This window comes from Scylla paramamosain, chromosome 7 (genome assembly GCF_035594125.1).
Source record: "Scylla paramamosain isolate STU-SP2022 chromosome 7, ASM3559412v1, whole genome shotgun sequence".
In the NCBI taxonomy this organism is placed as follows: Eukaryota; Metazoa; Arthropoda; class Malacostraca; order Decapoda; family Portunidae; genus Scylla; species Scylla paramamosain.
In genome coordinates, this window is record NC_087157.1 from 28948116 (window position 1) to 28960615 (window position 12500).

At 43.3% G+C, this 12500-nt stretch overlaps 1 protein-coding gene and 1 long non-coding RNA gene across 5 annotated transcripts in view; one reads left to right on the forward strand and one right to left on the reverse strand.

Moving 5' to 3' along the window:
* The window catches only part of LOC135102299 (uncharacterized), a 285859-nt gene that overhangs the window by 160711 nt on the left and 112648 nt on the right, over positions 1-12500 (reverse strand). The window lies entirely within an intron of this gene.
* LOC135102298 (diuretic hormone receptor-like) overlaps positions 1-12500 on the forward strand; it is a 149323-nt gene that overhangs the window by 83966 nt on the left and 52857 nt on the right. The gene's annotated exons all lie outside the window — the stretch shown is intronic.

Consider the following 12500-nt stretch of genomic DNA (forward strand, 5'->3'; position numbering starts at 1 on the left):
GCACACTCATGCACACAGCACCCACACTTTTAACCTAATCCGTTTATACATTCAAAAAAAAAAAAGAAAAAAAAAAGAAAAAAGAAAAAAGAAAAAAAGAAAAGCAAATAAAGTCTCTACGCACCAATATGATTCCATACAGACGCAGCTGGCTCTGTCCACTGTGCTATTAAAGTCATCAACTCTTTCAGTGGTAATCGTTTTTTTCATAATTACCTACAACTTTTTTATTTATTTTTGCACTGCAGTATCTTGAATAGTTCCGCAATCTACGAAAAGGCGAAAATTAACACTTCTCTTTATTTATATTTTTTTTTATACAAAATGTCAATCTAAACAATTTTCTGCAGTGATCTGAATGTAAACAAACGATGAACGGAGCAGTATAAGAGTGTTCCTCGGTTGCAGCTAGAGAAGGGACTCGTGACAGGCGTGCCCACGACCCCGCCAACACACAGCAGCATCAGGCATTAGTGCTCAAGGGAAACATAACGTGCACACAATGAGCCACGTATCATCGCGGTGTGCAGTTCTCGTCTCTGAAATCCTTGAATATAAGAGCCTTTCATCACCTGGGAAAAAAGTTGGATCGTGAACACCTGTTGCCACGGTTTACCTTCCCCTCAGGCTTCTATAAATACTGAGATCAGGTGAGGTGAGGTGAGGTGAGGTGAGGCAAGGCTGAGGTGAGGTGCAGATGACAGCGACTCTTATCTCTGCTCAGCTCTCTTACTCTTACGGTCATGAAATTCTGAGCACTGTAAAGGTTAGCATGGAAACGCAAAAGAAAAAAAAGAAGGAAAGAAAGAAAAGAAAAATAAGTTTAATTCTGTCTGTCTAGTCTAAATACCTGGGACTATTGTGGAAAAATAGGGTTTAAAATGCTGTAGATAATTATGAGTGAAAACAGTCGACCAGTGAAAGGCGTTAGACGAATACTTGGCTTAACACATTCCAATCGCTACATCTCACCTTCTCATACAATAATAGGTACTAACAGATACACGGCTGAAGCATAACAGTGCCTAACAAATGGCTGAATAATTCCCTGAGATTCGCAGCTAGACAGCCTCGCTTCCATAACCACGACCAGGTGACCACAGCATATTACTCTCAGCAGGTGTCCCGGCCAGGTGAGGCGACACGAGGCACGCTGCTAATTCCTCTTGTGTCACTAAAGACCGCGCCGAGAGCCAGCATTAGTGACCAGGGAGAGAAAAATGTGCCGGCGACGAGAAAAGGACATGTGATGTCCAATACTAACTCAACAGACTGGTAGTGGTGGTGGTGGTGGTGGTGGTGGTGGTGGTGCTGATGGTGGTAGCAATTATGATCGCATTATGGAAAATAAATGGAAAAAGAGATAAGAGTACATGAGCATAAGAACATAAGGGAAAATACAAGAAGCTACCAGGCCTACACGTGGCAGTCCCTGTATAAATCGTGCCTCCCTATTTCCACCTATCGTCTTCATGCATAAATCTGCCTAATCTTCTTTTAAAAGTTCCCTAATGACTCGACACTACCAACCTGATTACAGAGTCTATTCCATTAAGTAGTAGTAGTAGTAGTAGTAGTAGTAGTAGTAGTAGTAGTAGTAGTAGTAGTAGTAGTAGTAGTAGTAGTAGTAGTAGTAGTAGTAGTAGTAGCAGCAGCAGCAGCAGCAGCAGCAGCAGCAGCAGCAGCAGCAGCAGCAGCAACAGTAACAGCAGCAGCGGTACCAGCAGCTGTCACGGTCATCACTGTCAGGGTGGTGGTGGTGGTGGTGGTGGTGGTGGTGGTGCTGGTGGTGGTGATGATGGCGGTGGTGATGGCGGCGGTGGTGACGGCCGCTGCCATCATACATCACAGGTGGCAATTCGCTCTGGACAAGACTCAGAAATAAACAATAACTTTCAACACAAAGGGACGCCCACTGCGACACACACACACACACACACACACACACACATAGATACAAACTTTATACCACCCACACACACACACACACACACACACACACACACACACACACACACACACCACCACCACATCCCACGCCAGAATCACGGCCCACTCCTGACGCCCCTCAATTTTTCATGGCAAACTTTATCGGCTGGATCCAATTACGTTAAAAGCGGCGCCGTAGTGTTACATTGGTTCATTCTGGCGCGCCTCATGGCATTGGAGTGAATGAAAACGTTAAATGGGCGAATAATGTCCTTACATGTGTGTGTGTGTGTGTGTGTGTGTGTGTGTGTGTGTGTGTGTGTGTGTGTGTGTGTGTGTGTGTGTGTGTGTGTGTGTGTGTGTGTGTGTGTGTGTGTGTGTATGGCCTGCCAGACAATGAAATGGATGCTAGAGGGAAGTCTTTTTGAGAGATTAAATGAAAAAATCTAGTCTTCTCATGCACTACTACTACTACTATAACTAGTACTATTACTGCTACTACTACAACTATAATAACTACTACTACTACTACTACAATAACTACTAATACAGCTACAACTACAACAACAGCAATAATAACAACAACAACAACAACAACAACAACAACAACAACAACAACAACAGCAATAATAATATGTACAAGAAAGAAAGATAAAATGCCAATGTTCAAGACGAACCCACTAACAAAACTCTAGCAAGCACACGCCAAAGAAAACAAAGAAATCTCCAAGGTGTTGTTTTCAAGTTCTCTTCAGCTTCGTCTCGTGTGACAAAGACGAAAAGCAAAACAGAAAGCAGTAAAAAAAAAAAAAACACATGCTCATTGTTCTTGTCTCCTTTTTAGACTCTTTCCTTTTCACATTTACATTTTTTTTTTCTTTACTAGAGATGGAGGTACAAGGGAGGAAATTCAAGCAGGGAAGGAAAGAGGACAGAGAGAGAAAGGGACTAGAAAAATAAGGAAAGAAAGAGAGAGAGAGAGAGAGAGAGAGAGAGAGAGAGAGAGAGAGAGAGAGAGAGAGAGAGAGAGAGAGAGAGAGAGAGAGAGAGAGAGAGAGAGAGAGAGAGAGAGAGGAAGGAGGGAAGGAAGGAAAGATAAATATAGGAACGAACGAACGAAGACAGGAATTAACGAAGAAGAAGAAAAGAAGGGAAAACAGGGGGAAGATATAAGAAAAAGAGATCAAGTAAGGGAGGGAAGATGGAAGGAGGAAAGCCAGGAAGGAGGAAGGGAGAGAGGGAGGGAGGGAGGGAAGGAGTGCAAATCAGCAAAGTAGATGTTAAACGAATGTTCAACAAACAAACAAGTCAAAGGAAAACAAATTTGAGTCATAATTACAATTCTTACTCGTCCACTTTCCCTTCCTCCTCATCCTCCTCCTCCTCCTCCTCCTCCTCCTCCTCCTCTTCCTCCTCCTTCTCTTCTATTCCTAAACTTTTTGCAAATTTCAACCTTTTATTTATTCTTCCACGTCACGGCCTTATGGAAAACACGCCCATTATTTCCTCCCTCCTTTCATCTTCCCTTTTCTTTTCTCGCTTCATTCATTCATTCACTTTTTCTGACCTTTTCTTTCTTTTCTTCCTTTCCTTCATCGCTTCCCTCCTATTTTTTTTCACTTTTCTCTTTCCTTCTCTCTCTTTTTCTCTTAGTTCCCTTTATCCCATCCTCCTTCCCTTACAATCTTCCAGTATCTCTCCCTCACTTCCTCCTCTCCTCCCCTCTCCTCTCTCTCTCTCCCTCCTCCCCTCCCTCCCTCCCTCCCTCCCACCTTCCCTCCATCGTGTTTCCCATGTTTTTCTTTATTACTCTTGTTGTTCCTTCTCGCTGACACGAATATATAGTTATCTCTCTCTCTCTCTCTCTCTCTCTCTCTCTCTCTCTCTCTCTCTCTCTCTCTCTCTCTCTCTCTCTCTCTCTCTCTCTCTCTCTCTCTCTCTCTCTCTCGTTACATATTTTGAATCACGTCATTATGCTGTGTTTCCTTTCCTTTTCGTTTTCCTTTCTTTTATGTTTACTGGATTAGTTGCTCCATCACATCTAAGAGAGAGAGAGAGAGAGAGAGAGAGAGAAAGAGCACAGGTGTCAGGCGTAATCTCGTTGTTGTTATGACGACCTAATCACCTCGATCATCTCTTTCTTCCTTTGTATTGCTGTGCCTCCTTTGTTTCCCTGTGTGTGTGTGTGTGTGTGTGTGTGTGTGTGTGTGTGTGTGTGTGTGTGTGTGTGTGTGTGTGTGTGTGTGTGTGTGTGTGTGTGTGTGTGTTAGCCAAGTCTTAATTAAGCCATCTGTCTATCTGTCTGTCTTTCTGGTTGGATAACTAAGTGACAGTCTCTCTCTCTCTCTCTCTCTCTCTCTCTCTCTCTCTCTCTCTCTCTCTCTCTCTCTCTCTCTCTCTCTCTCTCTCTCTCTCTCTCTCTCTCTCTCTCTCTCGAGCTTCTCACAGACAAGGACTTGCAAAGACAACGAACTGAAATGAACAAAAGAATAATTAAACTAGAAAAAAAAACATTGAGAATCTGGAATGAGTTTTGCTTGTAATTTGGAAAGTTTTCGCGGCGCCGCCAAAACAATGAACGCACAGACGTCAAGGAAATATTTTAGGTTACTTGTCTTACTGCCTTTCCTTCTGATACAACTCATAGGGTGCTTATCAGATACTCGGAAAACAGTACTGATGTGCTCTGAATGGAGGGAGGAGGAAAAAAATATGTTATGAGGAGAAAACGCTAAAAGTGTGTGTGTATGTGTGTGTGTGTGTGTGTGTGTGTGTGTGTGTGTGTGTGTGTGTGTGTGTTTTACTGAGGATTACCAGTTTACTATGCTGTCAAAATAGTTCACCAGTTTTCTTTTTTTTTCATGCATTTCTTATCCCAGGTTAGATTTTTTCCCAAATAATAAGTGATGTCGTTCTTTCACAGCCGTCGGATGAAATTTAATGCTTGTGTTACTCCCCTTCCTTCTGACACAACTTACGACGCTTACTATAAACCCAGGAAGCAGTGTTCGTATGTTCTGAATTGAAGGAGAGAAAAAAAAATCATTGTTTGTTTTGGTAAATGATGGAAATAACCTTAGCCTACTAGTTTCCAGGCACTGACAGTTTCTTTCTGTGCAAAATATGGAGGATTTTCAACTCGTGATCTACACAATGGAGGGATGAACAGTGAAATTGATGAAATGAAAGAATTTGAACCTAACCTAAACTAACATATCCATGCTCTCAGATGAAAACGCTTGTGTTATTTCAGTATTATGCAAACGATGCCTTTCTTTCACGAACCCTCTCCCTGCAATGGCCGTCTATCGTTACCACCGAGACCATTGTAATAAATTGCTTGGATGAATATAAAAGAAAAAGACAAGATGAGGTTAACTCAATCTTTGCTAACCTACAGAAGTTCGTATTTAAGAGACTGCACTACAAAGATATGTCTGAAAACTACACAAATGATGATAGAGCAGAATGATTAGCAGTGGTTAGGTTGAAATACTTATGTTGCTACCATTCCTTCTCCTGACGCTCTTCCTTTCCCTCTCCTTCACACTGAGCAATACAAACAAGACACTAAACGCGTAATGATCACCCCACCCGCCCACAAAGCCGACAACTTAGGAAGCTTACCACAAATTCAGGAAAGTGTTCGTATTTTGTGAAAGGTGGGAGAGGAAAGAAAATAATTTGTCGTTGCGTGTTGCTGAATGATGGTGTTTTTCTTCCTTAATCTCTCTCTCTCTCTCTCTCTCTCTCTCTCTCTCTCTCTCTCTCTCTCTCTCTCTCTCTCTCTCTCTCGCTCTCGCTCTCTCATCACTTAATTTACACCAGCTATTTTTCCTCATCTTTTCCTTCCTTTCTGCTCACGTTATTATCTCACTTAACGCTGCCCTTTCCTCCTCCTCCTCCTCCTCCTCCTCCTCCTCCTCCTCCTCCTCCTCCTCCTCCTCCTCCTCCTCCTCCTCCTCCTCCTCCCTCCTCCTCCTCCTCCTCCTCGTCTTCTTCGCCTCCCCCCAAACACCAGCAGACGGCCAGACACACATGGCACAGCCTGGGGTAAGTCACTGCTGCGTCTCGTAATAAAAACAAAAAAAAAAAAATCCCTCTAATTGCTCTGCTTCATTGTCTGACACCCCCCTTACTCCCCCTTCCTCTCTCTCTCTCTCTCTCTCTCTCTCTCTCTCTCTCTCTCTCTCTCTCTCTCTCTCTCTCTCTCTCTCTCTCTCTCTCTCTCTCTCTCTCTTCAAACTTTTCTTTTTTTTTCTCTGAGGTTGTTTCCCTTTCTCCTTCCTCCCTCTCTTCCTCTCTCCCTCTCTCCTTTCTCTCAGTTTGTATCCGTCTCTCCTCCTTCCTTCCCTCCTTCCTCCACGTCTGTTTCCCTCTCTCCTTCCCTCCTTCCTGATATTTTTTCTCCCTCACTCGATGCCTCCATTCCTCCATTCTACATTCCTGCCGCCAGCACAGACCTCCTCTCTCTCTCTCTCTCTCTCTCTCTCTCTCTCTCTCTCTCTCTCTCTCTCTCTCTCTCTCTCTCTCTCTCTCTTGTTTGTTTCCCTTCCTCTTTCCTTCCTTCCCTTTCTTTCCTTCTTCTTGCTTCTCTTCCTCCTTCCTTATCTCTTTCACTACTTCCACATTCCTGTCACTTATATAAACTCATCCACTCCTCTTTTCTCATCCCCTTTGTGATTCTTCTTCTTCTCTCTCTCTCTCTCTCTCTCTCTCTCTCTCTCTCTCTCTCTCTCTCTCTCTCTCTCTCTCTCTCTCTCTCTCTCTCTCTCTCTCTCTCTCTCTCTCTCTACAGTCTCATCTCCCCATCCACCCCTGCTGCTTTCCCAACCCCTGCCTGCTTGCACACCTCCCTCCCCTGTGCGTCACCATCTTCACCATTCCTGTGTCTTACTCAACAGGACAAAGCACACTTCCGTCCACCTCCTGTCTGTTGCTCGTCTATCCTCTCCTCTCCTTATTGATGCAGTTCCCTAGTCACTTCCGTAGTATATGTATGTGTTTCTCCGTGCTGTATAACTTTGCCTGTTTCTGTGTGACATTCTCTAATTTCGGTTCATACTTTTTCATGCTTCTTTAGAGATTGGCACCTCATTAGCCTTTTATTTATTTATTTTTTTCTTCCCCTTCTTGTGTTGCCTCCAGCCAGTGCTTCTCCCCTCTTACATTAAAAAAATAAATAAAAAAGGCCGTCACTGAGTATTGTAAGATATTGATTGTGTGAGAAATACAGGAGGCAAAAGAGAAAAGGAAGTTATTTTTTTGTCTTTTCATGGCTACTACAAAACTACTGAAGAGATGATGCAAAAATAGGTGTTTGGAAAATAGTAGGTAATTATAGAAAAAAAAAATCTTCCCCTTACACACACACACACACACACACACACACACACACACACACACACACACACAAGCATGCACGCACAAAGTTGTTCATCTATACCAGCTCATCTTCTCGGGTGCTAAACGTAACTAATCAACAGGAACACAAAGGCAGGGCATCATATATTCTCTGCCACACGTCCTGATGGCTACATTCCCTCCTCTCTCTCTCTCTCTCTCTCTCTCTCTCTCTCTCTCTCTCTCTCTCTCTCTCTCTCTCTCTCTCTGTGTTGCGGCGGCGCGAACGCAGTGATGGAGGAAAGAAAATGAGAAAACCAGAGCACCACTGACGCAATAATTCTTTCCAAGTGCCTGCCTGCCTGCCACCTCTCTCTCTCTCTCTCTCTCTCTCTCTCTCTCTCTCTCTCTCTCTCTCTCTCTCTCTCTCTCTCTCTCTCTCTCTCTCTCTCTCTCTTGTTCACTAGGTATGATATATGAGGTACCGGATATAATACAAAACCCAGAGAGAGAGAGAGAGAGAGAGAGAGAGAGAGAGAGAGAGAGAGAGAGAGAGAGAGAGAGAGAGAGAGAGAGAGAGAGAGAGAGAGAGAGAGAGACGGCATAAAACATCAAAACACATAAGGAATGATTTAATAGTACTAAACACACACACACACACACACACACACACACACACACACACACACACACACACACACACACACACACTCCATCTCCTCATCTTTTTGAGCATTGGTTCACTGTTTTCTGTGCTGCGGTGGTAAAAGGACTTTCTCTCTCTCTCTCTCTCTCTCTCTCTCTCTCTCTCTCTCTCTCTCTCTCTCTCTCTCTCTCTCTCTCTCTCTCTTGCTCTGTTTTATGTGTCGTGTCGATGAGGAAGGATCCGTGTGTGTGTGTGTGTGTGTGTGTGTGTGTGTGTGTGTGTGTGTGTGTGTGTGTGTGTGTGTGTGTGTGTGTGTGTGTGTGTGGGCGAGTGTAGTATAGCATGTAATTTCCATCAGCATCTTAATTTCAATATTTCACCCTTTTAACAACCCCCAAAATCTCATCTCCTGCTGCTGCTGCTCCTCCTCCTCCTCCTCCTCTTATTTCTTTTCTTCCTCCTCCTCAACCTCTTCCTAATCCTCCGCCTCACTGTAATCCTTCCCTAACTCCTCCTCTCCTATCATTGTCCTCCCTGTCCTTATCATCATTCCTGTCGTCTCCTTCCTGCTCCTCCTCCTCCTCTTCTTCTTCCTCTTCTTTTTTTATAATTTTACTTTTCTTTTTCTTCGTCTGCTTATTGTTTTTCTTTTTTTCCTGCTTATTGCTTTTCTTTTTCTTCTTTTTTTCATTTTATAATGTTTCTTCTTCTGTTTATTTTTTTCTTTTATTTTTTTATTGATTTTCTTCTCGTTTTTCTTCCTTCTATTCTTGTTCTTGTTCTTCTTCCTTTTATTTTTCTTCTTATTCATCTTACTATTATTTTCTTTCTTCCCCTCTTCCCCTCTTCCTCCTCCTCCTCCTCCTCCTCCCCTTCCTCCATCTCTTTCTCCTTTCCCTTCCCCAGCAGGTCACTTTCCCAGCCAGACAGGGACACTTTTCCCAGCAGGGTGTCAGAGCGAGGTGGCTTGGCGTTCTGTTTCCGAGGGTGGGTTGTGGTAGGCTGTCTTTTCCCCTTCTGAGACCCTTCGTGGAGCAGCATGAGGAAGGGGTAGGGTAACTGTGGTGCGGTTCTCAGTTCGAGGTAGAAAGGTTGTGAATTGGATTGTGGCTCTGGGCAGTATGTGGTTTAAAAGTCCAGATTCTGAAACGCTTTGCTCTCTCTCTCTCTCTCTCTCTCTCTCTCTCTCTCTCTCTCTCTCTCATATCCCAGTTGGAGTGGAATACTTTTGCTGTTGCTGTGTCGTTATTAAATCCATTTCCGTTTTCTTTAAGGCGGAGCTCAACGTATAGTGATTACTACGAGCAGGACACCATCAGATCCTCGCTGGGTGTTTGATATCACTATTCTAACTAGTATGAGGGCAGGGATAGTACTGTAGAAGGCTTCTCCTCATCCACCTGTTCAGTACGCAGTAGTGAAAATATAGCATGAAATTAAAGAGGAAAATGGAAAAAAGTTTAATTCAAGAATGGTTCTGTTTGTTGGTGAGTCTTTTTATTATGCCTCGGTTGGTAATGTGCGGCGCGTGGGTGGTATGTGTGGAGCTACGTGTTATTGGTCGTGATAATTCTGGCCATATAATTACTTAGTTTTGTAGTTGTTAAGAGTCACATTGGTAATCTTGCACTACAACTATAGTATTTCAAACTCACGATGACCCACCAGGTGTTGGTCGCTTCAAGGAGCGGCGGTGCCAAATCTAACCCACCCCCTCAGAAAACGGAGACAACCGTTCTCTTTATTTGCATGTATGACTTTGTTATAAGAATCAAGACACCCACACGTGCTTATAAGAGAGAATGAAACTCTGATATTTATTTTTCCTGATATGTTTAAGTGATATATATGATGGAATACAAAAGTATAACAAATGTGACCTTCCATCCTGGCTACCAAGAGGTGAATGACTCAGTCGCACACCTGTGTCGAGGCGACCCTTCCCCCACCCACTCCCGTTAGATTCTGGGTCGGGAGCAGGTGGCAACGTCAACTGACCTGATATGCCACATTTTTTCATGAAGTATCTTCTTTTCTTTATATATATAACAATTATTCATATCACTTACTATCTAATGCAAAAATCAAAAGGTATTTAGAACATTTCATGCTAATATACCCTGGTTAGTGGACAGTTACCAGTTTATAGTGAATGTTTGGTTCAATATGTGGCAATAAAGCGGACAACACCTGGTGGGTCATCGTGAGTTTGAAATACTATAGCTAACGTGTAATAGTGGGTATCATTACATAGAGCTGTATGCAGTAGTAAGTTTAACTCTGCATTTATAAAACTAATCTATCTATCTATCTATCTATTTATTTATTCATCCATTTATCTCTCTATTCATCAATCTATCTATCTATTTATCTCTGTATCTATCTGTCTATCTATCTATCCCTATCCATCTGTCTTCTTTCCCACCCATCTATCAACCTATCTATCTAGCCATGGTGACCGTTGCCTCGCGGGTGCCAGGGCGTGTGGGAGTCAAGCATAACTCTCCTGCACCAACTTTCTCCCCATCAGAGAGCTTCGCATTAGCAGCACAGATGACCGTCAACTAAAAAGCGCATAATTAATCACAAACGAACAGCGGATGGCATTGATTTGAAGTGAAGGAACAATTTACCGCGTCTCTCACTGCCTCGATCCCTGAGCTAATTATTGGCCATTATGCTAATCAGCCACTTGCCCACTCAGCTACCATAGAAGTATTATTGAGTGAGTGAGTGAGTGAGTGAGTGAGTGAGACAGTGAGTGAGTGAGACAGTGAATGAGTGAGACAGCGAGTGAGTGAGAGTGAGTGAGTGGATCAGTTAAACAGTTGGCCAGTTCTCTCTCTCTCTCTCTCTCTCTCTCTCTCTCTCTCTCTCTCTCTCTCTCCTGAACAGAGAGAGAGAGAGAGATGTAATAGACAAGGTCACTGCAGGAGAGAAAGGACACATGGAGGAAGCGAGGACGATGGAGAGATAAATAGAGGGACATGGTTTGGAAGGGAGGGAGAGAGGGAGGGAGGGAAGAAAAGAGGGAGGGAATAAGGGGGGAGGGAAGTGGAGGGTGCCATCAAACTCTCATCTGTGGCGTGGGCGAAATATCCTTAATGCAATAACGTGAAATGCTCTCTCTCTCTCTCTCTCTCTCTCTCTCTCTCTCTCTCTCTCTCTCTCTCTCTCTCTCTCTCTCTCTCTCTCTCTCTCTCTCTCTCTCTCTCTCTCTCTCTCTCTCTCTCTCTCTCTCTCTCAAGTGTACTAGTGTGGCAGAGTAACGGTAGTATCAGTAGTAATAGTATAAACATGTTGTTCTTATTGTTGTTGTTGTTGTTGTTACAGTTGTTTCTGCTGCATTAGTAATGATGATGATGATGATGATGATGATAACAAAAATGCAAAAACACAAACATGGGCAACAACAACAGCAACAACAACAACAACAACAACAACAACAACAACAACAACAACAACAACCACAACAACAACAACAACACACTTCAGTCTAAAGAAAAATAAATAAACAAATAAAAATAACGCTCATTAAAATCAATACGAACAAAAACACGAGAATACTCCCTTTGTGAATAGGAGATTAATTTCAACACGAATCACCACCACCGCCGCCACCACCACCACCACCACCACCACCACCATTCCAATCATTCTCCTTTCAGTTTTCCTCTGCATATAATTTACATTAAGACAAAGGAACTACCAATCTCTCTCTCTCTCTCTCTCTCTCTCTCTCTCTCTCTCTCTCTCTCTCTCTCTCTCTCTTAGCTAGCAACATGTTTTCTTTCTCCTTTCTCTTCCACCATTTCGCCCCTCTTTCTCTTCATTTCTGTCTTCTGCTCCTCTTTATACAATGTTTTTTCCCCTCATCATCTCTCCATCCCTCCTCCTCCTCCTCCTCCTCTTCTCATCCTCCTCCTGATTTCCGCAGATCAAAAGCAAAACAAACAAAAGCAGATTCTGAAGCTTCTCTCCGTAATTTTTTTTTTCATCTTTTCTCTTTTCCTCTCTTCTCTTCTCTTGTGTTTTATCCTCTCTCTTCTCTTCTGCTCTCCCTTGTCGTCTCTTCTCGCGCGTCGCATCAAAAGCTCTTCTCTCGCCTCGCGTTGTTTTCTTCAATGTTTCGTTTTCTTTCACTCAGTCGCTCGGTCGGTGCCTTTTATGTGGAGAGAAAGAGGGAGAGAGAGAGAGAGAGAGAGAGAGAGAGAGAGAGAGAGAGAGAGAGAGAGAGAGAGAGAGAGAGAGAGAGAGAGAGAGAGAGAGAGAGAGAGAGTGCAAATTTGTTTGTATCATCCAGATTTTATTGTTTTAATCACTTTATTTCTCCATCTCCTTTCTCTCTCTCTCTCTCTCTCTCTCTCTCTCTCTCTCTCTCTCTCTCTCTCTCTCTCTCTCTCTCTCTCTCTCTCTCTCTCTCCAGCTTCCTCTCTTCTTGCACGTCCTTCTTTTCCTCTTCTTCCTCCCCCTCCTTCTCTTCCTCTTTTTTTCCTTCTCTTGTGTTTCCTCCTAATTCTCCTGCTCCTCTTCCTTCTCTTTATCCTCCTCTTACGCTTCATCTCCTTTCTCCTTTTGGTCT